This window comes from Lissotriton vulgaris, chromosome 2_1 (genome assembly GCF_964263255.1).
Source record: "Lissotriton vulgaris chromosome 2_1, aLisVul1.2, whole genome shotgun sequence".
Taxonomy (NCBI): domain Eukaryota; kingdom Metazoa; phylum Chordata; class Amphibia; order Caudata; family Salamandridae; genus Lissotriton; species Lissotriton vulgaris.
Genome location: NC_141687.1, coordinates 922,509,576 through 922,535,379, shown reverse-complemented (window position 1 = coordinate 922,535,379; position 25,804 = coordinate 922,509,576).

Sequence of the window (25,804 nt, the reverse complement as noted above, 5' to 3'; positions counted from 1 at the left end):
TTTCAGGCGCCCCTGTTTACAACCCTATATCTGGTCCTTTGTCTATTTCTGTTGGACCGTGCCAATTAAAAGCACCCCTGATTTTGACGACGGGTTGTAATGAAAATCTGCTTGGTTTAGACCTGTTAAAACGACTATATGCGACATTGTACTGTTCTCCGGAAGGGGTACAGCTTACATTGGGTAAAAGAATAACCTCTCCAATGTACTTGTCAATGGATGCACTCCCACCAGAGCTGCGTTCACTCCCTGATTCTCTTTGGGCGACTGGTCCTAATGATGTAGGCCTTTTAGAAATACCACCATATGTAGTAACTTTGAAAGCCAATGTGAGGTTCCCAAGAATTCCGCAATATAAAATTTCTAGTGAAGGTGAACGTGCACTTTTATTAATTGTGCAAGATTTGATTAAGAAAGGTGTGGTTGAAGAAACTAGAGGGAATGTTTGTAATAGTCCTGTATTACCAATTTTGAAACGAACTGATCCCACAAAGCCTCCAGTATATAGGTTTGTCATCGACCTCAGAGAAGTTAATAAGATTGTGGTCCCGCAGTTTCCTGTGGTTCCAGACATTACTGCCTTATTAACGTTGATTCCTGCTACAGCCATTTGGTTTTCAGTCATCGACTTGAAAAATGCCTTTTTCAGCATTCCGATAGCTGAGGAAAGCAGGGATATTTTCGGCTTCTGTTTAGGAGGTCGCAGTTTCAGATTTAAACGCGCTCCACAGGGCTACTGTGAGAGCCCATCTATTTACAGTCAAGCATTAAAAAGCCAGTTAGATTCCTTTGTCCTTCCTCCAGGTTCTGCTCTAGTACAGTATGTAGATGATCTTCTAGTGGCTGCTGATGACAAGGAAACTTGCAAAGCAGCTACAGTTTCGTTGTTACATCACTTGTCTGATTTGAATCACAAGGTATCACCTTCTAAAATGCAATACTGCTGCCAAGAAGTGACCTACCTAGGTCATCTCTTGTCAAAGGAGGGAAGGAAGTTGACCCCAGAGAGAATAAAAGCAATTACGCAAATGAGTGTTCCACGCACACAGAGAGAAGTACGTGCCTTTTTAGGTATTACCTCTTACTGTAGACAGTGGATCCCAAATTTTTCTCTTTTAGCGAAGCCATTGGTAGCTTTGACTGGGAAAAATGTTCCGAGTCCGGTGCCATGGTCTGATGAATGCCAAGAGAGTTTTTCTGAGTTACGAAAAGCACTGTGTTCAGCTCCTGTATTGGGTACACCCGATTACAGTAAGCCATTCACGCTCTACGTTCACGAGAGAGAAGGTTGCACGTTGAGTGTTCTGACACAGAAATTTGGTGATAAACAACGCCCTTGTGCGTATTTTTCATCAACATTGGATCCGGTAGCTAGAGCGTTACCTAGTTGTTTGAGAGCTACAGCGGCAGCTGCGGCTTCCATTCGACAATCTGCTGGTTTGGTGATGAACAACATGCTAGTGGTCATGGTTCCTCATGCAGTGGACACACTCATGAACCGAACCAAGACACAACACCTTACTAGTGCGAGACTATCTGGTTACGAGCTGACATTACTAGCGAGTCATATTCAGATTAAAAGATGTAATGTATTGAATCCAGCAACGTTGTTGCCGGCTAATCAAGAGTCGAGTGATTCCGAGCCACATGATTGTTGTTTTAAAACGGAGGAAGAGACAAAAGGACGAATTGACTTGAAGGATACTCCATTATTAGATCCGGATGGTACATTGTATGTGGATGGGTCATGTTTTAAACTAGAGAATGGTGATGTGACTGCTGCTTACGCAGTAACGACTTTGAAAACGATTGTGGAGACTGCAAGAGTGAGTCAGAATTCTGCCCAAGCTGCAGAATTAATAGCTTTAACGAGAGCGTGTGTTTTAGCTAAGGGAAAGAGAGTGAATGTTTTTACAGATAGTCAGTACGCATTTGGCGTGGCCCATAGTTTTAGCCGTTTGTGGAGAGAAAGAGGTTTCATTACGTCCCATGGGACTAAGATTCAACATGGTCAGCTAGTTAACGACTTGTTGGAATCTCTAACCTTGCCGACTGAAGTTGCGATTGTGAAGTGCAGTGCTCATAAAGCAATTACGGATGATGTTGGTCGTGGAAATGCTTTTGCTGATGAGACCGCTAAACAGACAGCTAGAGACATAATGAGCAGAATGTATGTTGCTACGTCTGCAAGATGGATTGCTGAATCTGGAATGTGTGAGGATACAATGGAAAGTGTGAAAGAGATTCAGAAAGAGGCAACTGAGGAAGAGAAACGTGTATGGAGAGAGAGTACGGGCAAGTTGGATCCGAATGGGTGCTGGATTGATTTGACAGAACAGCAGCGTTGGATGTTGCCTGATGCGTATGTGCTTGCAGTGGTGACGATGGCGCATGGAGTAGCGCATATAAGTTCTAAAGGAATCTGTAAGATGTTGGCTCCGATCTGGAAGAATGATGGGATCAGTAAGTGTGCAGAGAGAGTGGTGAAAAATTGTATGGTATGCCTGATGCATAATCCTGGCAAGGGAACTCCAACTCCTGCTGGTCACTTCGCTCCTCCTTCCTGCCCCTTTGAAGTGATTCAGTTAGACTTCATTCACATGGATCGCTGTAATAACTTGAAATATGTCCTGGTGGTAGTCTGTGCTTTTTCCAGGTGGATCGAAGCATACCCACTAAAGGACAATACTGCCCTATCAACTGCCAAGATTCTTCTCAAAGAATATTTCCCTAGGTATGGAATGCCACGGATTGTATGGTCAGATAACGGAAGTGAGTTTATAGGGAAAGTTATGCAGAGTGTGTGTGCCGGCCTAGGTTTGAAACAGAAGTTCCACAGTGCAAACCACCCCCAGTCAGCTGGTTTAGTGGAGGGTTACAATGGCACCCTCAAGCTGAAATTAGCTAAAATACAGGCATCCACAGGTTTAGCCTGGCCAGACGCACGTCCATTGGCTTTGTTATCAACGAGAGCAACTGTACATTCTAGAGTGGGGCTTAGCCCTTACGAAATAGTCTTTGGCCGCCCGGCAAATATCTGGGGTGTGCCAAGGCCTAAGGAATTTTGTTCTCTAGAATATCCTATGTTGATAGACTATCTTTACGACTTGACTGCTAAATTGAGTCTTATTCATCAACAGGTTTTCGATGCTTTACCAAAGCCTCCGGAGAGTCCAGGGCATCAGCTGAAACCAGGAGACCTAGTAGTCATCAGGAACTTCGCGAGGACGAAGAATCTTCAGCCGAGATTCGTCGGCCCCTTCCAAGTCCTGCTTACAACAAGAACAGCAGTTCGTGTAGCTGGACGCAAGCACTGGGTGCACGCGTCCCATGTTAAGCGTGTCCCTTTGCCGCTTCCTTACGACGACTGGGTGAAGAAGGGAATTGGTTCCTCCGAATTTGAAAGCACTCCAAAGTTCATCCCTTTCAGCGATGCCGAATTAATCACTGACACTTCGAAATCTGACTCTCCTCCTGAAAAGACTCCTTTGAACACTGAACATTTGTCTCCAGCATCAGAAGAAACTCTGCCATCTGCGAACTTGAACACTGCAACAGCTACTAGTGATACACTATTTGCCGATCAAACAGTACCTGCGAAGCAGAGATATAATTTACGAAACCGTAAAATGGACAAATAAAGCAGGCAACTGCATATTGTGATATTTTGAAATTTTGAACTTTTGCATTCAGCCAGGAAGTTTGCTATTGTTTTATTATTTTTAAATTGCCTTGCCGTCTGGGTAGCCGTAGGGTCGTGGCTGTGTGCCTAGTTGGATTTGCAGGGGTCTGACACAAGGTCGATCTTTCTGTTGGTTCTGGGAACTCCCAGGGCTGATAGAGGCATTTTCATCTACGTACACATCATCAGTGGTCGCGAGCGGATTGTAGAAGATGGAGCTTCCTGCACTGCAACGAGAAAATGTGATTTACGTTCGCAGAAACAGACTTTACAGAATTCTTCATAGCAAATGCTTTTTGATGCAATGTGCCATTACACTTCTAATTGTTTTGATAACGTTGGTGGGTGGCATCGTTTTTGGTATAAGTTTGATTTATGTACCAGTAACTACAGTACCTCCCCTTAATCCTGTTACTTCTACTGTTTCCTCAATACACTCTTTTCATTCGTTTCCCGAACATGAGCAAGCCCGACGCTCAGAGTTCATTAACAACACTTTTGTACAGCTCTTGCACCAACACCAACTGGTAGTTAACACTACAGACTGCTGGGTGTGTGGCTTGATACCCCACACTATGGATAAAGGTATTCCTTATCTGGTTTTGCCTTTTAGCTACAATGGATCATTTCAGGCCCTTCAAACCATCTTTGCTTATGCCCTTGAAACCTATCCTCCACGTCCACCACGTTCCACTAAATATAACCCTGCCAACAAAGCTTTAGTCCAGGGAATTATTGACATGATCAAGGACGTCAATAATACTCCATCATACCCTAGAGACGAACTGCGAGTGTATTTAAGTTGGAATACTTCAGAGTATCGCCTTAGTTTAGGAGAAAGCAAGCGTAAAAGCTCAACTCCAATCTGGGTCGTACCTCACCGAGGTCAGGTCTGTTTGCAAGGTAATGGAAGAAATCCAAGAGCTCAGCTAGGGAGGAGTGAGTGCGTTGAGACTTATGTGTTTCCGGCTAACTCTTCCCCTGCCTTCCTTACTGCTAGGGGTACTTACTTCATCTGTCGAGACCGGGCATATACATGGTTACCTGCTGACTTTTCAGGTTCATGTTATATTGCTCGATTGTTGCCTCCAACATACACTGCTTCATCTGACTACCACAGAACCAGAGTAGCGAGAGGTGTCTTCAGCAAGGAAGATACCGCTGGTCAGGAAGCTGGAGACTTTTTCAAAGGCTTCCTTCCGTTCTGGGGGCCTATGGCCAATAGTAGAAACATACGTCAGCTAACACGGGTAGTTGAATCTACTATTACCGAAACTGCTGGTGCCCTTAGCAATTTGACAGCTGAGCTTCAGGCGGATAGACTCATGACGTTGCAGAACCGTATGGTTCTAGACGTTATACTTGCGGATCGAGGTGGGGTATGCAGAATGATCCAATCGAGCTGCTGTGTCTTTATTCCTAATAATGCTCCAACAGTCTATGAGGCGATCTCAAAGCTACACAAGATTTCCGACTCTATACACGTAGACAAGGGAAACTGGTCCTTTATGGAATGGTTTTGGACTCTGATCTCAGCGTGGGGATGGAAGGTACTAATGGTTATTGGTGTCATCTTAGTATTCCTATTCTCATGCTGCCTGATTATCCAGTGTGGTCCCGCTTTGTGTAGTCTTTGTGCTGCAACCTGTTTTAGGAAACCACCTGCGTTTGGAGAAAAGGCACGAGAAAGGATGATGATACAACAACATGTCACTGACCTGATGAGCATAGAACTAGACTCTGACATAGACTGAGTAATTGCCTATGTAAGGGCAAAAGGAGGGTCTGAGGTTCCGTGACGATTTGAACCCGTGTTTTTTATATTGTCGGAAATACATAATATTGGTATCAGCGAACCGCAAATGATCCATTTAGCATATCCTGGTGTTTTCGCTACGATACGAGCAAGAGCACTCCTGTTATGAACACATTTCTGATCTACCCACGGCATCCATCTTAGATCATGGCCGCCATTTTGTGTTTCTTGCCCTCACATACGCAATAACCCCTGATCACTTCATTTCGATTAAGGACACGTAGCCTTAGCCGGAGATTTACCTCTTTCATGACACGTGCACCTTAAACCAGATCACGCTGTAGCTACATGACTCGACAAAGGCTGCCTCCTCTGCCCTAGGCCAGCCCACCTGAACTGGTTCTCGTGTCCATTGTCCCGATCATGATTAGGTGGCCGAAGCCGGTAGCCTTGCCCATTTACAACCCACAAACATCTCTTATCCCGCTTTCCTATCTTCTGCACCTGGCTCTGCTCCTTTCCTTCTGGGCCTTTATTAGGGGGAGGTAACGAAATTTACGATGAGGCGGTCTGGCTCTTGAATGCAATATTGACAAGGGATTGTGATGAACTAGTGGGAACCCCTCTTCGTAATGTTTGGCATCAGATATTATCGACAGTTCCTGTGTAACGCCAAATATTTATTGTTTAGGACACAAAGGTTTGGGAATGTACTAACATGTGAAATATTTGCCTAGAGCACAATTTTTAGTATATAAGGAGCAACCCTCTATGTACAAATCGAACAGGCTCCTAGTTACTGCCCATGCGTAGTTTCTGTGACTTCTGTGTCCCTGCAGTAATAAACCTTTGGTCTTTGACGCCACCATCGAGAAGCCCGTGTTTCTGTTCATTTGCGCACCAAGGCAGGTGGAACTCCGGGGTCTTTGGGTGTTGTTCCCTGACACCTCTGGACGGAACCAAAAAGTCCAGAACTCCATGGTGATTACCAATTTGGTAGATATCCCTGTTTAGACTGTATCTCTCAGGCCCGACTACATGCAGGCTCTTGGACCGGACGACGCACCCCCACCAAGGCACTTCAGAGGTTGCTGGGGCAATCTTTTAGCTTACCTGCGGGTTCGTTTCGTAGTGCTTCATGGTCCCTGCCTTTACTGCTTCGGACACTGGCTCCCCGCATTGCGTTTGGGTCATTACTGCATTGCTGCACGGCTGAGCTGTGTTGTATGGCAGGATACAGGGCCTGCCTGGTGAGGTGGTCGCTTGCGCAGGGGTGGCAGCGCGCAGCGACAGCCAGTGACCAGGACACTCGGTCTCAGTCGGAAGTGACGTGCCCGAGCGCACGCCTTCCCTTTATTCACCCCGCAGGCCACGCCTGGCCTGCGGATGTAGGGATGCGTGAAAGCGTGCGTCCACTAGAGTGCTAACAGCACTACATCTCTATCCAACTATGGAAACTTTTGCAAAATATCCAGACCATAAATGTTCGTTACATAACAACAACTTCAATCAATCGCTCTGTACTTGCGTGTCCCTTTGATGACGACTTCAGGGTCTCAGCTGACAGGCATAGTCCTTTAGTCTCTGGCTGGGTGGTGGATTGGGCCACAGGTTGTACCGCGGGATGTGATCCGGTCCTTGCTCTCTGTTGCGGGATGGGTTTCTGATAGGGGTGGATATGGTTGAGAGTCCACCTTCAGACTCCGACACTGGCCCTCGGGTCTCGGCTGATGAGTTGCTTCCTCCATCTTGTGTCGCGGCTCGGGGTGACTCATTGACTCCATCCGCATCTTCAGCGTCTGTCCTCCGCCCAGGGGGAACCACTTTGAACCACGATGTGTTCCTTGATACTTCCTCCCCCTCTCTTCTAGCGGTCACCATAGTCTCTTTTGTGGCTGTTACAGTCCACGGACCTGGTTCGTAGAAGGTCTGGAACTTTCCTCCCGGGCGTCTGTTCTTGATGACTACCCGATCGCCTCGGCATAGTCGTCGTGGTGCTGCTCTACGCCGCTGGCTCGCCCGCTGATTGTTTTGGCGTCGACATTCCTGACTCTCCCTCATGTTGTCCAGAACCGGCGCCGGCTCCGGGGCTGTGGGAAGGAGGTCTCGGCGTCGGACTTGGAACATGAGGGACCACGGGCTCTTCTGGGTGGTGCAGTGGGGAGTTCCTCAATACTCCCTTAGGAACTCACGTAGCCTTTGTTCAGGGTCGGCCTCCTCTACCACCGCTATCCTGAACATCTTGTTGAGGGTCCGCATAAATCTTTCTGCCTCCCCATTGGCTTGCGGCCATTGGGGTGTGATGCGCCGGTGGGTAATGCCTCTGCTCTTCAAGAACGTGGCGAACTCAGCTCCCTGGAACGGTGGTCCATTGTCGCTTTTTATCTCCTCAGGGTAACCAAACATGGAGAACAGTCTTTCCAGCGCCGGCCCCACGTGTGTAAATGCCGTGGATTGCACCCTCTCAACTAAGGGGTACTTGGAGTACGAGTCAATAGCGACCAACGTGTGTCCCTCTCCCGGGAAGCTACCGAAGTCCAAGCTGATTTTGGTCCAGGGGGTCGTGCATGCTTCCTCAGTGATGATCGGGGCCGGCCTTCCGGGATCGCTCGTCAATTGGCAGGACATGCAGTTTTTTACGTAGTCCTCCACCATCGTTTCCAGTTCAGGGAACCACACCTTCTCACGCATGCGTGCCTTCATTTTCGTGGAGCCCTGGTGGCCGCCATGAGCAAGTTGGGTGGCTCGGTGCCTGAGGCGTTTTGGTATTACCAGGCATGTCCCTCTCAGCAGCACACCCTCTTCCGTGGCGCTGAGTTCATGGCGGATGTGCCAGAACTTCGTGAGGGCTTCCTTGCCCGCAGCTGTCCAGGTGTCGGGAGGGTGTAGGTAGTTGGTCCAGGATCCTTCCTGCACGGCTTGCAGCGACCTCATGTACGGGTTGTCATCCGCCGTCGTCTCCTTGATCTCCTCAATGGTCATGCATTGAGGGCAGGACGTGAGCGCTACCCACTGGGCGTATTCCTCGCAGTCATCATCAACGGGCACTGGCTCTTGAGGTAGTGGGTGGCGCGACAGGTAGTCGGCCGGATTTTTGGCTCCCGGTCTGTACACTACTTCCATGCCATACGTTTGAAGCTGAATCACCCACCTCTCAATGCGTGGTGGGGGGTGGGGGGCGGTGCCCTTGAAGAGAGGCACTAGGGGCTGATGATCGGTCACCATTACAAATGAATGTCCTTGTAGGTAGAGGTGAAAATGACTGCAGGCCCACTTGATTGCCAGGGCCTCCCGCTCGATTTGAGCGTATCTGGTTTCGGTTGGGGTTAACGCTTTACTGGCAAAGGCCAAGGCCGTCCATTGGCCAGGCTCGTGTTCTTGGGTCAGAACTGCCCCTAGGCCCACCGGGCTGGCATCAACAATCACTTCGGTCCGCTTGGCGGGGTCAAAATATGATAGTGTTGCGTTTTCAAGGAGGGCATCCTTTATCCCCTGGAAGGCTTCATTTTCTTTCGGGTCCCACTGCCACTTGGCGTCCGTTTTCGTGCACGGAGGGGTTCGCTGCGGGTTGCCAGGCCTGGTATGAACCAGCCACAGTATGTAGCCATCCCAAGGAAACTCCTCACCTCAGTTGGTGATTTCGGCGCCGGAGCGTCCTTTATTGACTTGGATTTTCTTGGGTCAATTTGCACTCCTTCTTGGTTAAAGACATAACCAAAAAACTCAATTGAGGGTTGAAAGAATTGGCATTTGTCCCTGTGGAGGGTTGCTCTGTGTGTGGTCAGTCTTTTCAAAACATCACGCAGGTGTTTGTAATGTTCGGACGCGGTGGCAGAGTGGATTAGAATGTCGTCGCTGACATTAATTACCCCCGGCAAACCTGACAAGAGCTCTCTGATAGTATTCTGGAATACCTCCGCTGCGGAAGATATTCCGAAATTGAGGCGCTTATATCGCCGGAGGCCAAGGTGAGTACTGAACGTAGTGATGAAGCGGCTTTCCTCTGCGAGGGGCAGTTGATGGTAGCCTGCTTTGAGATCAATTTTTGAGAACCATCTCGAGCCATTCACATCGGCTACTATGTCATCCATAGTGGGCGTCAAGTGTCTTTCTCTTCTGATGGCGGTGTTCGGCAGCCGCATATCGATACATAGGCGGATCTCACCTGGTTGCTTGGGTTTTTCGACTATGACCATGGGGGAAACCCATTGGGTTGGTCCTGTTACCTTCTCGATAACTCCCAGGTTCTCGAGTTTCTCAAGTTCTTTTTCCACTAACGGCCGAAGGTGGAATGGTATCCGCCTGTGCGTAGGGCTGTGGGAGTGACGGACTTGTCGATGTGGAGTTTGATGGGGTCGCACTTGATGCACCCTAGTCCTTTGAACAGTTCAGGGAAGCGCTCCAGCAGCTCGTCCACTTGATGGGCTCTGATACGGTTAGCAAACGCGATCAGCTTCAGGTCCTCAGCGGTGTGGCTGCTTAGCAAGGTGTCGGCTTCCCGGTTAATTATGTGTACCGTCGCTGTTACTTCTGCCTCATCTGCCCGGATGGGTATCACAATTTTCCCTTTTAGAGGTAGTGGTGTGTCCGCTCCATAGGCGAAGATTCTTGTCTTTGAGTGCAGGACCTCGGGTCGAGGGCGTAGCTTGTTAAATTGTTGCAGCCCCATGACGTTGACGGTGGCGCCTGTGTCGATGATAGCTTTTACCTCATTCTCCCCCATTTGTACCACACATGTCGGTTGTGGCCGTCGCCTCTGCTTCAGTTCCCGGGCAAAAGAGATCACATATGCTTCCTCGTCTTCCGAGTCCGAATCGTCATAGATTGTGGGCAAGTGTTTTTCAGCCCTCTCCGGGGGTGGGTCTGTTAGCGATAGCTGACGGACGGCTTTTGTGGGCGTCCATGGCTTCTTGGGATTCCTGGGTTGGTTCTTCCTGCGACAGACTGACGCAAAATGATTCGGGATTCCGCAGTTCCCGCAGGTTTGTCCTTGAGCCGGGCAGTCCTTGGCCGCATGGGGTTCATGCCCACAGTATCCACAGCGGGCTTGGGGCGGGTCCCTCCGGTATCCCTTTTGTGCTTGGCCACGTGTCCGAGGCCGCACTGCGTCAGCACGTTCTACTTTGACGGTGTCGGTTTTGGCGGGAGTTTTGTGTAGGGCCTGTTCCATGGCCGTCGCTCTGGCATCCGAGAGTTCGTGAGCTCTAGCTAGGATGAGGATGTCTTCCAGGGAAATCCCTGGTTTTCGCAGGATATGACCCCTTAACGTTTTGTCTCGGCACCCCTGGATCAGTTGACGTCGTATGGCCCTTGGCTGGTCCTCATCGGGGGAGCTGGCCAGCTCCCTCACTCAGGTGTGGAATTGGTCCATGGATTCTCCATCCCGCTGGCGGGCTTGCCCTAACTTGAAGACTTCAAAGTCCACGTTTAGCTGGGGGTCAAAATGGTTGTTGAGGGCTGTGACTGCGGCAGCGTAGGTGGTCGCTGCGCCCGGGTTAGGGAGGTGTTTGAAGAGTCTGAAAACCTCGTCCCCCGCGTAGTGAAGGAGGAGGGACCTTTTCACTGCGTCATCCGTCTCCCTCGTGACCACAAAGTAATTCTCCAATCTTTCCAGCCAAATTTTCCATCGGGGCGAGGCCGTGGACGGGTCACTTGCCTCACTGCACGGTGGTAGCACCCCAGCAGCTGCGTGCTGAAATGGAATGTTAATGATGGGCGCCACAGCATCACCATCCCCCATGGCGGCGACTCCCACAAGTGGGTAGGGTAGAGGTTCCTATGCGGGGACGCGGCAATGTCCGTACCTGTAGCCGGCAGTCGCTCCGTCCGCTCTCCAGTCGTTGTGCTTGCCGCCAAAACCACGTGCCTCGTGGCTGGCCAGTGAGAGTTCTTATTCGGGCTGTCAGCGTCTGCTGAGACTCCTCCAGGTGCTACTAGGCCTCCCCAGGCCTCAGCAGGCCAGAAACATGAAGTGCACAGTGTTAGTGGGGTTGGCTTGGCAGTATTCCCGCTTCTCACCCCAGAAGCGTGAGGAATGGCAGGGTTCGTAAGCCTCGCGTACCACGCGAGATGCGTGGCAAACGGCAGTCTTCTCCGCGGGAGGCTCGGCAATGCGGCGGTAGGCAGCGCGGTGGCACACGCCCTCACCGCAGGGCAGCAGGGGTGAAAGCAGGCACTTTCTGGCAGGCGGGAGGCCGGCAGGGAGGAGCTCCTGTGAATCCGGTGAAGCCGCCGAGTCACATGCGGTGTGCACCGCGGGAGCGAGCAGACCGCTCCGCTTGGGCCGAGGTGAACGGGCGAGGGTTGGGCCCCCTCCGCTCGTCGCCAATGTTGTATGGCAGGATACAGGGCCTGCCTGGTGAGGTGGTCGCTTGCGCAGGGGTGGCAGCGCGCAGCGACAGCCAGTGACCAGGACACTCGGTCTCAGTCGGAAGTGACGTGCCCGAGCGTACGCCTTCCCTTTATTCACCCCGCAGGCCACGCCTGGCCCGCGGATGTAGGAATGCGTGAAAGCGTGCGTCCACTAGAGTGCTAACAGCACTACAAGCTGCAGGGATATGTGAGCGTGGACTCCGCCGCAGCCGACTCTTTCGCTGACACCCGCACATCTCTCCCTCTGTTTCTGGTGTTCTCTACTGCCGGTTTTAGTGAATATTTGGATGGGTGCCATTTCAAATTGGCTTTCCTGTTGCCATCCTATGGGCAGCGCGTCATGCCGGGCTGCAATCGATGATCCCGGGAGATGGAGGCAGGAGCTGGAGTTGCACCCCGGTGAGTGGCTCTCTGTTGTCCGATGCTGATTGACGGATAGCCTGCCTATCCAGCAGTTGTGAGGCTTGGAGTGCCAGCTCCATGACGCCATTTTTGTTTTTGTTTGATTTTTCTGGATTTCACTTTTGTATTCTTTTTATGCCACAATCCGTTGCTGATCCTAACGGGCCTGAAGCCAGGTGGCCTGGTCCTGTGCTTATTTGCCTCCCGACCCTCTTTGGCCACTGGTGCCGAGCACTGTACTGCGGGCGGCGCTGAGGTCTTGCTGGGAGCTGATCTTCTTCGATTGTTGAGGGTACGCTTGGGCTGCTTTCCGCTGTGGACTCCTGCTGATCGCTTTGCCCGCATGATCATCTGACTGAGGTTCAAATATACTTCCTGATTTCTATTGCTGGTTGTTATTTCTCCGCATGACCTAGAAATGGCTGATTTAATGAGAACACTGCCTTAGCTTTAAATTCCCGGACTTTAAAATGCCGGAGCTCTTCTTTTAAAGATTACCTTTACTTTTGAATGCCTCTTTTTTGGTCTCTAAATTGCCTCTACTTGGTTTGTAAATACTTGGATTTAAATTGCTCGAGCTACCTTAGATTGCCTGCACCCGGATTTTGAAAGCTAACGGTTCGGCTTGTACTTTAAGGTTGAGCTTGGACTATAAATGCTTGGTTTATAATTGCTCGTACGATTGCCCCACACCTGTTTTTTTTTTTTTTAAAAAGCCTTTACTTGGTCTCCTAATACTAGGAGCTCTCTTGGATGTTGTTCAGTAGAAGTGGAAAATATCACACTTGATTTTGGTCTCGGATCTTTCATCTTTGATCTCCGTACCAGCACTCAATACCTGCTAGTAGCCTATGGTCATCGTTCACTCAATGGGTTGATGCAAGGTGGGCAACAACACGAGGTTCTCATTGCATAGCTGGTTTAACTCTTCTGGTCTCTCCACCACAATTTCTGCATGACCCACTGCGAGTCCCCAGGAGATCCTTGCCTGTGGTTTCTCTTCCGTCAAGAATGGAGATAAGTCCCGACACTAACGGTCTTGATGCCTTCATCATTAATTACCCAACTGACCTCTCCAAGAACGCGGCAAAGAATACAAACATCGCCTCCTCAAAGCTAGGTCTGAAACCTTAATCTCTGATCTCTAGTTCTGCACCAAAATAGGTTCTGTGGTTAACGACCTCATCTTTTATACTAGAATACGGGCCTGCTGGCGGTCTGTGCTCGATGCCATGCTTCGAATAACTGGATCCAAGAAAACTGCACATGGCCTCAAATTAACAACGTCTCCCACCTCCTTTCTCAAAGCCACCACAACTATCACCCTCTACAATAATGGTATCATCCTAATCCAAGGCTCTACCATCAACCTAGCAAAGATAGCGAATATTTACCCAACTCTCAGGAAAGCGGTCTATAGTGACTCCCCTGACCCTATGTCAACCAGCACGTCCCTGCTGAGCCTGAATATTACTATTCCTTCAACATCATTAAATACCTGAGTCTCCATTAACCCCTCACCTCCTTCAACTGAGTCCACAGCCTACACGTCACCAGTAGGAGTACTTCAACTCACTAGAACACCCTCTTTAACTGTCATGACCACTCCACTCTCGCCTTTACCCCACTCACATACCTACCGTGTCCCCAGTCGGATCCCATCATCTCACTATTTCACATCCGCAACTGGAGGACGAACCTATGGCCTCTATCTCTTCACTGACTGTCCCCTCAACACATGAGGACTCCCGAGTGGAGATACCTCACCAAGGCACTTAGTCCTCCTATTTAACATATATTGCCCCTTTCACCAACCCTATATCTCTGCCCTATACTAGTCTTGAGTCTGGACTTCAATCCCCCTTACAGGCCCCAATGACCTTTTCTTCCTCACCTTCGGCAGCTTATCATCTGTTGACTTTAGAATGGAGCTGCTCCCTTGAGTCCCAATGGCTTCAATCTCATCTCTTCCTGCCAACTCGACACAGGAAGACTCTAGAGAGGAGTTGCTCTCTCTATTCGGACAGCCCTCTCTTACCATTGATGGTGTCCCCCTCCCCTTCCCTATAACACTGCCGCACACTAGACGTGAGCCCGGGCTTCGATGGCCACCACTAGCCCTTACTAGCCTTTTTTAAAGGTCCCTCGTTGCTGATCACTCTTCCCCTACTCTCGCCTCCCTTAGCCCAACACTCTGACCTGACTTCATGTCTTGATGTTATCTCTATACAGCTTCACCTTCGCTCATCTGAACTACATGAGCTGAAAGTCCTATCAACAGATTTCGCCCTAGGATTATTTCTCATCTCTCTTCTGCGAGCGGGCCTAGAGAGGCCTCTAGGACTACGGATCACATGGTCCAGCCTTCAGATCCCTCCACATCCGAATCAATCCCACTAGTCAACGCCAATGCCTGTTACAAAGGAGATGAGGTCCGACCTTCGACCACTGATCCACGTGACTCACTCAACACTAACACGTCCTTTTCCAAACTTAACCCACAACCTAACACCTGTCACAGTGGATTTGAGTCCCACTTTTCGACGTTGATCCAGATGCCTCTCACAATTCCAGCACAACCTTGTCAGAATCCAACCTTGACCCTCCTAGACAAATTCCTTCCCTTCCGGTTAACCCGTGCAGAGAACCCCATCGCAATCTCAGTTGCAGTAACATTAACAACCTCACCAGTGTAAAGATCTCCCAGTCATCTTCTTCCCCAAATCCACCCCGTCTTAAATGTGTACTACTTAACTGCAGGTCCGCCAGTAAACATGCCACTGATATCTTCGACCTCATCCAACGCAACGATTTAGACATTATCATCCTTACTGAAACTTGGTTAAATTCAGCTTACACTCCCATCTTAGACCTCCTAGTACCCCCCACTCATGATATAATTAGGCTTGACAGAGATCTGAAACTGGGTGGGGGACTAGCATGTATTCACAGAAACACACTCTTGGTTTCTCAATCAGACTCCTTGAAGCCTACCTCCTGTGAATACCTCTGTCTCACTATATCAAATATGACCCTACCTGTCTGCAAACTGCACACCCTTTATCACCACCCAGGCGACAATCTCCCTTTCACTGAGCAACTAATGGAAATCACCTCTAGTAAAATCGACTCAGCGGTATCACAAATCTTCCTTGGTGATTTCATCCTTCACTGGTCTAACACCAACGACCCCGCTGTACCCTGCATTAAATCTTTCTTAACTGATCAAAATCTTACTTAGCACTGTATCCAACCTACTCATAACAAAGGAGAAACATTAGACCCCATTCTCTCTAAAGAGCAGTCTATCTCCATTGAGTCCATCACCCCCTGTGACTGGTCCGACCACCACTACATCCTCTTTTATATCAACAGGGAAGTATTGATGAGAAAGGTTCAGCCTCCAAAAGCTAACATCTGGAAAAGGGACATAAGAGCTTTAAACTCTGATGATCTATCTGCCCACTGTAAATTTGCTGTCTCCTCTCAAGCGGATATATTTGAGGTACATTCACTCGCCGACGCCTACAACTCAACCATCTCTAACATCATGGAGAATATTGCTCCACTCCAACTATAAAATGCCTCAACAAAAATATCCAAATCTTGGTATAATGAAAACCTAAACTCAGAACGCCGCAACCTTAGGGTATTTGAACGGTAATGTTGAGTCAATCCCTCCTCGGACCAACTAAAACTCCTTAGAGATACCAGGAGCCGATACAACAAGCAAATCAAGAGTGCTAAGGCGACCTACTTCAGACACTAATTGGATCAAGCTGCAAACCGTCCCAAGAAACTCTTCAAACTAGTCAAACAATAATCTGTTGTTGGGTCTAACCAACCTGATCCTGGTGGCAACCCACCTTCCTGCGATGATCTTGCCACTTTCTTCACTGAGAAATCTTGAACCATCTACAGAAGGCTTTACTTCCATCTCCCATTACTGCCTCACCCACTGACTCCTCTGTGAGGTTTAAATCGACCTCCACAAATCCTAAGAACAATGCATCATGGTGTACCTTTGCCACCTTTAGCGAATATGATATCTTCAAGATTCTTCAGAATATCAACCCTTCCAACAACTTCAGCGACCCATTGCCCCCTTCTATTTTCAAAGAAATAAAAAATGCTCTGATCCCCACATGGATTAGGATTGTTAATGCTTCCCTAGCACAAGGCATGATTCCTGAATGCCTCAAAGCAGCTCAGGATATACCCATACTAAAAAAAACTAACGCTGACAAATCAGATCTCAATAACTTCCGCCCCATTTCCAACATCCCCACCTTAGCGAAACTGCTAGAAAAATGTGTGCAATCTCAACTCTGTGCCCACATTGAGAACTTCCAACTCCTAGACCAGCACCAATCAGGCTTTAGGAAGTGGCACAGCACCGAATCGGCTCTCACTCACGTATTTGATGACATCTTAATTATGCTCGACCAAATGAATCACGCCTCCTGATCCTCCTCGACCTTTCCTCCACTTTGACATGGTTAATCATGACAGCTTGCTATCTTGCAAAATAGAATGGGTTTTTCTGATCAGGTGTTACTGTAGTTCTCATCCTTCCTTCAGCACAGAACTCAAAGAGTCAAGGCAAGCCACTCTCTCTCCCAGCCCTCTCCCGTAATCATGGGGGTCCCCCAAGGATCCGTTCTATCTCCTATCCTCTTCAATCGCATTGCCCAAGTTAGACCTCCGGCTGAGCTACCTCACGGCTTTCAACTGTACGCCTCTTATCGTAGACGCAGCCAAGTCTCTCGGTATTACTATGGACAAGCAACTGAGCATGAAAGGTCACATCAGCAATGTACTGCTACCGGAAATTCGCAGAATCTCCTAATTGCCGGCGTTCAAAGTGGAAGCCAAAAGATTCCTAATGAACAAATTCATACCCTAATAGGGTTAGTCGCACAGACCCGTTGACATTCCTCCTGCTGACTTTGTTCTTATTTTGTTACAGCTCGCCCCTTAACATTGTGCTTCACCCTTGTTACCCCTACACTTGTCTTATTGTATTACCCTCCTATTTGTATTCTGTAATGTATTCTCTTTCTCTCCCTTACTCTTTCTGGATGTTGCCTCTGATATTTTTTCTCTTCCTCCCTTCATATAGTAAAGCGCTCTGTTATCCCTCAAGATCTTGTTCGCTCTATAAAAAAAACGTTATAAATAAATAAATAAATAAATAGTCTTCACCACATCTTGAATATTCGCAGTAAAAGTATTGAAAGCCCACACTTGTGCACCCGTTATCTGTCCCAGGACATTCAGGACAAGATTTTCAATCTTTTGTAATATTGCCACCTGGTCACATACTGTACACTGATGCACTCCCTATTTAACTACAATGTGAGCAAGCACAATTAATCTGTTGGTACACTAACATGTAGCAAAGGCTTGGGGTAAGAATTTAAGAGAAGCACAATTCTGCCAGGTTATGCTCCAAAATATTCAGGTGCCAGATATAGGCTAGTGTCTCTTTGTCAATCAGAGTGTTCATTATCAACTGATGGAGCAGGCTTTTGTGAAAAAATAAAAGCCCGTACAATTAAAACCCCATAGTATTTACTAACAGTGTGCAGTGGTCATTAACTTACAAAAACATTATTACGTGGGAAACCTCTTTGCTAAGTATGGGCGAAATTTGCAAATTCGCAGTCTGCGAATTCGTGAGAAATGGCAAACAAATCCGCGAGTTCGCGAATTTTTCTCGCGAACTCTCGGATTTTTCTGCCATTTGCACAAATATGTGACCACGTGTGCCTGAAACTTTGCCAGCGCGCCAAAAGGCGCTGATGTCCCTTGAGTGAGCTGGCCATTATAGTGGGGATGGGCAGGAAGACGTTTCATACCGCTAGTGTGTGGTGGACGGGGCCAAACGGGTGGGGCTTCTATGCGAGTTCACATGCATCTTGTTTATAAAGGGTCAGAGACCGAGCAGAGCAACAGATGAGGAGAAAGCAGCCTCCTGGTCGCAGGAGCTACACGGGGATGGCGCTCTGGAAACTCATGGATGCAAAAATACGTTTGACACAGGACCCCAGAATCCTTCAGATGTCCAAGATAGCTCTGCTGCGCGCGGTGTTACAAAGCCATTCTGATCCTGCTCAGTGGGTTCTGGCGCATGCAGCTGCTGCTGCTGGACAATGTCCCGTCTCATACTAAACTGCCCCGTAGAGGCATATGCTGGCGCTGGGCAGTAGGGTGCAGTGGCATGCGGGTGCTCCACGCCTGGTACATGCGCATACCGGTGCCAGGGGGACACGTGTTTATTGGTGCTGTGTAGCAAGTTATGACTTTACATTTTGACTGCACCTGACGGCGGTACGACCTACACGGATCAGGAGCATCCAGGCACCAGACTTCATGGTGCAAGAGGATAAAGGTGATGAGCGGTACGGGTATATATGTACTGGGGGCAAGGGGGCACTTAGCACAATGTGTGCTCACACCCAGAGGGAATTGAGCACAAATGATTTTCACACTGGGAGGGCTCCGGGGCAGTTCAGCAGCACAGGGGCTCACACCCACTGGGCCCCGGAGCAGTTCAGTAGCACGTGGGCTCCCAACCCCTGGGCAGCTCAGCAGCACGGGGACTCACACCCACTGGGCTCCCAGGCAGTTTAGCAGTGCCACCCTCTGGTTCATCACTGCCACCCTCTGGTTCATCACTGGCACCCTCTGGTACAACACTGCCACCCTCTGGTTCATCACTGCCATCCTCTGGTTCATAACAGCACCCTCTGGATCACCACTGCCACCCTCTGGTTCATCACTGCCACCCTATGGTTCGTCACAGCTCCCTCTGGTTCACCACTGCCACCCTCTGGTTCATCACTGCCACCCTCTGGTTCATGTAAGGATCCAAGTGCTGTTTTCCGCAGCAGTGTCAGGAACTGAAGACAAGCCGAACCCTTCCCCCCTACACCTCCTGTGACTATCAAACTCTAGAACACAAGGGTGATATGGAGGGAAAGGAGGGAACAAAACAAGGAAAGGAAGAGGAAAGAGATTCCTTGGACAGGACAATCCAGCAGGCAGGACACAGGTGCTAAAAGAAAGGATCTTGGTAAATATACAACGAGAGAGAGACACAACAAAATAAGATTGTTCTATAGTTCTACCTACGGAATTCGTGAAGTGTCTTAGAGCCCTGGAAACTACAACTGGCTCACAGGATTATTCACAGAACTGGACTACAAACAATAATGGCTCTAGGCACCCCTAAAGGGGTAAAAAAGATGTGTAAATAGTGTGTATAGCAATGCTTATTCAGACTAACACTTCAATACAGGTCTTATCCTATCTTAATCTGCTCTGTCAATTGAGGTCAGAAGATTCTAGAATTAATCCGCAAGTCTGCATGTTTCTGAAATTCTATTAAACAAAATAAGCTTACAGCTGTCTTTCTATATAGAAGTATGTATAGAATAGCGCCAAGCTCTTTACCAGTTCTTCAGGCTTCAGGACAGCAACTGGAGCCAGGATCCAAAACCTCTTGGATGTCCAAACAAGGGTGTACAAATGGATAAGGGGAAGGTTTGTTAAAAGACTCAATGCGACCACAACTACCACAATGCCTCAGGATCAGTCGATCCAGCTGCCCAACCCACGTCCAGCCGACCGGCGGAATACTGAGTCCAGCCAGCGGGCGGAACTGTGAGAAACAGCCTGGTCAACCTTCCGGGGGAGTGGAGAAGATAGCCGGCACCGAGTAAATACAACAGGGAGGGATAAGCTGGGTCCGCCCTGGTACCCAAGGACAGAGGCAAAGTATGGGAATTCAGAAGCATTGCACTGAGCCGCGAATTCCAGGGGAGACAAGGGGGCTGAAAGGGATGGGCAAACATGGAGGAATACCTGACCAGGAACAACAAAGGTATTCTGTAAAGCAAGCAGCGTGGAGGTACACGAACAGGGAGTGAACTCGGCGAGGCGGAAGTGACGCGACGCAACGTCAAAACACTAGAGCACAAAGCACTGCATTCAGGGGAGGTCAGGCTTTTGATTGTTGCATGACCTCCTCACACATGCGCGATGCGAATCGTCCATCTCTGCTGGAAAACGCGACTTGGGAAGCATGACAGTTCACCCCTGCCACCCTCTAGTTCACCACTGCCACCCTCTGGTTCATCACTGCTACCCTCTGGTTCACCATTGTCATCCTCTGGTTCATCACAGCACCCTCTGTTTCACCATTGCCACCCTCTGGTTCACCACTGCCACCCTCTGGTTCACCACTGTCACCCTCTGATTCACCACTGTCACCCCCTGGTTCATCACTGGCCCCCTCTGGTTCATCACTGCCACCCTCTGGTTCATCACAGCACCCTCTGGTTCACCACTGCCACCCTCTGGTTCATCACTGCCACCCTCTGGTTCATCACTGTCACCCTCTGGTTCATCACTGCCACCCTCTGGTTCACCACTGCCACCCTCTGGTTCACCACTGCCACCCTCTGGTTCATGTCTGCCAACCTCTGTTTGATCACTGCCATCCTCTGGTTCATCACAGCACCTTCTGGTTCACCACTGCCACCCTCTGGTTCATCACTGCCACCCTCTGGTTCATCACAGCTCCCTCCGGTTCACCACTGCCACCATCTGGTTCATCACTGCCACACTCTGGTTCATCACAACACCCTCTGGTTCATCACTGTGTGGTTCTGGAATTCTGGGCCCTGCTGTAATACCGGTACCGAGGTCCAACACTCGTGTCACAAAATATCATCGTACCATGACGAATTTGGTATCGACAGACCGGTAATGATTAGGACATTATCCCTGTGCATTTGCGTCATGATTGAGCGATGCTAACACCCTTAAATCATGGTTTCCGTTCTGAACCCTCGGACTCCATTTTGTGAACGGCATCCATCTTATGGCTTGCCCTCATATAAGTCAATTGATTAAAGCCGAGCTTGATCTAAAAGGACACGTCCACCTTAGCTGACTTCCCCATGACCTGGCCAAACTGACTCCTCTGCCTCCAGCCAAACCTATTTGGGCAGCTCCTCGCCCAGTGGCCGAATAAGATAGCATCAATGCATAACATGCCATAAACCATTCACTGCCTACAGACCATGTTTTCTACACACATATACCTGTCCATGTTCCTTGTTTATGGCCGGTTTTTACGACAAGGAGGTGCCCTGTTTTATTGGGGTTTCATCAATATCTGATGGGAGTTCTGGGCCTGGCTGGGTAATCTATCACAAACTGGACATCTAAAATATGGGTTGGCCAGCATGACTTCGCTCTTTGCCTTGTTATAGAAATATGTGTATAACCGTATCATAAACTCAAGAATTCTTGCCTGCAGCTGTTATTTCTGTATATAAGGAGAAGGCTGGTTCTGTAAAAACGAACAGTCTCCTGAGAACTTACGACCCGTGCTGTTGTAATTCCAGGACGCATGTTACTTGGTTGCAACCAATAAAACTCGATCACTGACTTCACCTAGAAGACTCTTGGTTTCTGTGGTCCGGAACAGGGAGAACTCAGAGGTCTTCGGGTGTTATCCCCTGGTACCACCGGGTTCCTAAAAACCCGGCACCTCAGTTGGCGCCCAACTCGGGGCGGTATCAAGCGGTATCGGTCCAAGCCAGATGTTCGTGAGGAGCTTCGTGTGAAAATTCCAGAGGACGGCCAGCCACTTCAGCGACCCCTGTATGTCGATGTGGTTCCGTAGGTCTTTGCTGCGAGGTTCCCCGCGTCCTGACGGCTACGAGGGACTGCTGCTCTGACTATGGCCCTGTTTTGGACCCAGTGATCCTTGGTAGAGCGAAACGATAGACGAGTCTTCTAGTGATGTCATCGATCTTCAATACTTCAGTTAAGTATAAGTGGAGCGTCTCCTAGTCCTTAGTTTGTTCTTAGTCTTTGGTATCCTTGAGGTACACCTTGTTTGGAACTTGCAAGCGCCAAAACTGAGGGATCCGTGTATTTATGAAAAATATCGTATTCGATAACCCCTTGAAGTTTGAAGCTAGACCAGTGAGCGAAGATGCCTGGTCTTAGCAGACTTGGAAGCTTGTTTTGTCTTGGTTGTCATAAGGACTCCCGATTAGAGGATTCGTGTCCGGTTCCTCCGATTGGGAATCCAACATATGAACTGTACATAAAGCATGGAGTAGGTCCTATCACGTATAATGAAGTATGGATAAAATACACCCGCAAGGATGGTGTTTTAAAATGTCCCCAATATGGTAGTTTTGATGCAGAAATTTTAGAAAACCTTGAGGTCAAACTATTCAAGAAGAAAGCCCGGCCGGCGATGTTTGACTCTTTTCGCTTATGGCGCAAAGAAGCCAAACAGAAGGAAATGAAATTAGCTAAGAAAAATAAAAGAGGTATGTCAATGGTGCAAGCTGCCATTACGTACATGGATAATGAGGAAGAGCAGGAAAGTGAACAAATGCTCAGAAGCAAGAAATTAGCAGTAGATAAATGCTACCCGATGTTGCCACATGAAGGACAAGGTTCGAAGGGAACACCCGAGAAAGATCCATTAATGTCCCATTTATTGAATTCACCACCTCCGTATACATCCAGTATTACTGGACCCCCGAAGCGTTTTGTTATACCGTGCCCCGGCGCACGAAATGCAGCTCTTGCACAAGCACCAGCTCCTCTTCAGCTGGTTCCTACTTCTCCGGCGCAGCCCTCTCAAGGGCCGCCGCCTTTGCCACATACTGCATCTACTTCTTCTACGACTTTGCCTACTGCTCCAACTATTTATCCTGACACTACTTCTGCCACTGCCTCGACTTCATCTGCTATTGCCTCGACTTCCTCTTTACATCAGCCTGTCCTTTCCGGCACATCTGCGTCTCCGCAAGCTTCTCCTTCTGTTCGACAGAGAGTGGCAAGTACTGTCACTGGTCTGTTCTAACCTTTCTTTGGGTCGCCTAAAACGACCCCTAAAACAGGACGTAGACAGTTGCGTAGTCAACTGCCCGATTATGAGGAAAGAGTAGTGCTGAATGAGTTAGCGCGCAAATGGGTTACTGACACTGTTAGATACGATGTTCAATCTGTTATGGAAGTCTTACGACAATGGGATGCACCCACTCAGAGATATGTATTCGAGGAAATGTGTGTATACCTTTGCGAAGACTTGGAGACAAATGATCCCAAACGCAAAATGAAGGAATTATTTCGCATGCGTTTTAAGTTCTATGAAGGCATGATTGTAGGTGCCGATGTTGAAGAAGCAATAGATTTGTTGTTGTCTTATAGGAGTAAGGGAAATGTATCTAGATCATTGTACGAAGATGACGTGTCAGGTAGGAAAAAGGCACGACAGTACCCTATGAGAGAAGTTCCTCCAGTTTGGAGGGAAGGTGATGCGAATGCGCATCCACCCGTTCCACCGCATTTCCAGCGTGTATGGGTACATGTCCCCTGGAAAAGATCTGAAGTTTTAGCACTCAAGCAGACATTACCTGATCCACATAAAAATCCTGCTGGGTACTATAAGGAGTTATCATAGACTGCCAGCTCATGTATAATGAATTTAGCAGATGTAGACATGTTGTTTGGGAACGTCGTTCCGCAGCCTCTATGGAGTAAAATTCGTCATACAGATCATGATCAAGAACTAGGCGACACATGGGCTAATATTACTGCTACAGATGCTAGACAAATTGGTGGTTCTAAACCTGAGCCTTTAGTAGCTGAACTTCCTGGTAGAATTATCACGTACATGAATACTTTAATGCCTGAATTGCGTGTGAATTGGGATAAGTTGTCTGCGTGCAAGCAGAAGAAAGATGAGAATGTGTCTGACTTTTTCACAATGTTTGAAGAAACTTTCGTCGATCACAGTGGTCAGGATATGGCTACCGAGGGTGGCCAAAGATTGTTTGTAGACAAATTTGTGCATAATTTGCTTCCCGAACTGTGCAATAAATTGAAAGATTCAGAGAGTGCTTGGGCTGTTTCCACGTCAGCACAGATTTTTGCCACAGCCCAGTACTACGAAAATAGACGCAAAGACGAACTAGATAAGGCAAACAAAAAGACTAAAGATTTAAAAACTAAGGTTCTTCTCCAGCAAGCCTATCCGCCTCGTACTGCTAGTCAGCCCAATTATCAGCAACCACAGCAGTATTCGAGAAACCCACAAGGGAACGAGTTTTCCCATCAGCGTTTACCGTACGGCTCGAATCAGTGTGCCTATTGCAAAGAAGAGGGTCATTTCAAAAATAATTGTCCAGCTCTGGCGCGACGCCTAAATGGTGTTTCCGGTGCAAGAGGTAGAGGTGTTCAACAGGCTCCTAGGGGTAGGGGCCGTGGAATTTTCCCCCAGAATACCACTTCTTTTCCGCCTCAGAATTCTATGAATAGCTTTGATCAACAGAATAATGCGTCTTCTAGGTCAGCTCAGTACTATGCTGATGACTATTACGCCGAAAACGAGAATGAGAGTAATAATTGCTAGGACTGCCATGGACAAAGAGAGGGAGTTATTTCAGTTCCAGTAGATCAGAGTGGACCTTATGTCGAGGTGATTACATCAGGAATGTCAGAACCATTTCTGCTGGATACTGGTGCTACAAAAAGTTCGATTATGCACTCAAAACTTCCTGGCGCACCTTTGTCTGGCGAAATGAATGTTTCAGTAGGTTTTTCTGGCGCCCCGGTTAGAAACCCGATCTCTAGTCCTATTCCCCTTTCTGTTGGCCCATGCGAATTAGAAGCACCCCTCATCCTTACAACAGGTTGTGCCGAAAATTCGTTAGGTTTGGATTTGTTAAAAAGATTATATGCGACTTTGTACTGTTCTCCTTCGGGAGTACAACTTACCCTTGGTAAGAAAGTGATTTGTCCAATGTATTTGTCAAAGGAAAATATTCCAATTGAATTGTCATCTCTTCCAGATATACTTTGGGCTAGTGGCTCTAACGATGTAGGTCATTTGGAGATAGCACCGTATGTCATAACCCTGAAAGCCAATGTTAGGTTGCCACGTATTCCCCAATACAAGATCTCTAGCGAATGTGAAAAGGCGTTGTTAACGATTATTTACAATCTGATTGAGAAAGATGTCATTGAAGAGACAACAGGCAACATTTGTAACAGTCCTATTTTGCCTGTCTTAAAGCGTACTGATCCTTCACAGCCACCTCTGTAAAGGTTTGTGATTGATCTCAGAGAGGTGAATAAGATCGTCGTACCACAATTTCCAGTTGTCCCCGACATTACTGCCTTATTGACAATAGTTCCAGCTTCAGCCACTTCGTTTTCGGTGATTGACCTGAAGAACGCCTTCTTCAGCATCCCGATTGCTGAGGAGAGCAGAGATATTTTTGGCTTCAATTTAGGAGGACAAAGCTTCCGCTTCATACGCGCTCCTCAAGGCTACTGCGAAAGTCCATCAATATTCAGTCAGGCTCTGAAAACACAACTTGACACAATTGCTCTACCCACTGGTGCAACTCTGATTCAGTATGTAGACGATCTGTTGATCGCTGCAGATACTGAAGAGATTTGCAAAGAAACGACATTGTCATTGTTGCGTTATTTATGTGACATGAAGCACAAAGTCTCTCTTTCAAAACTGCAATTTTGTCGACAAT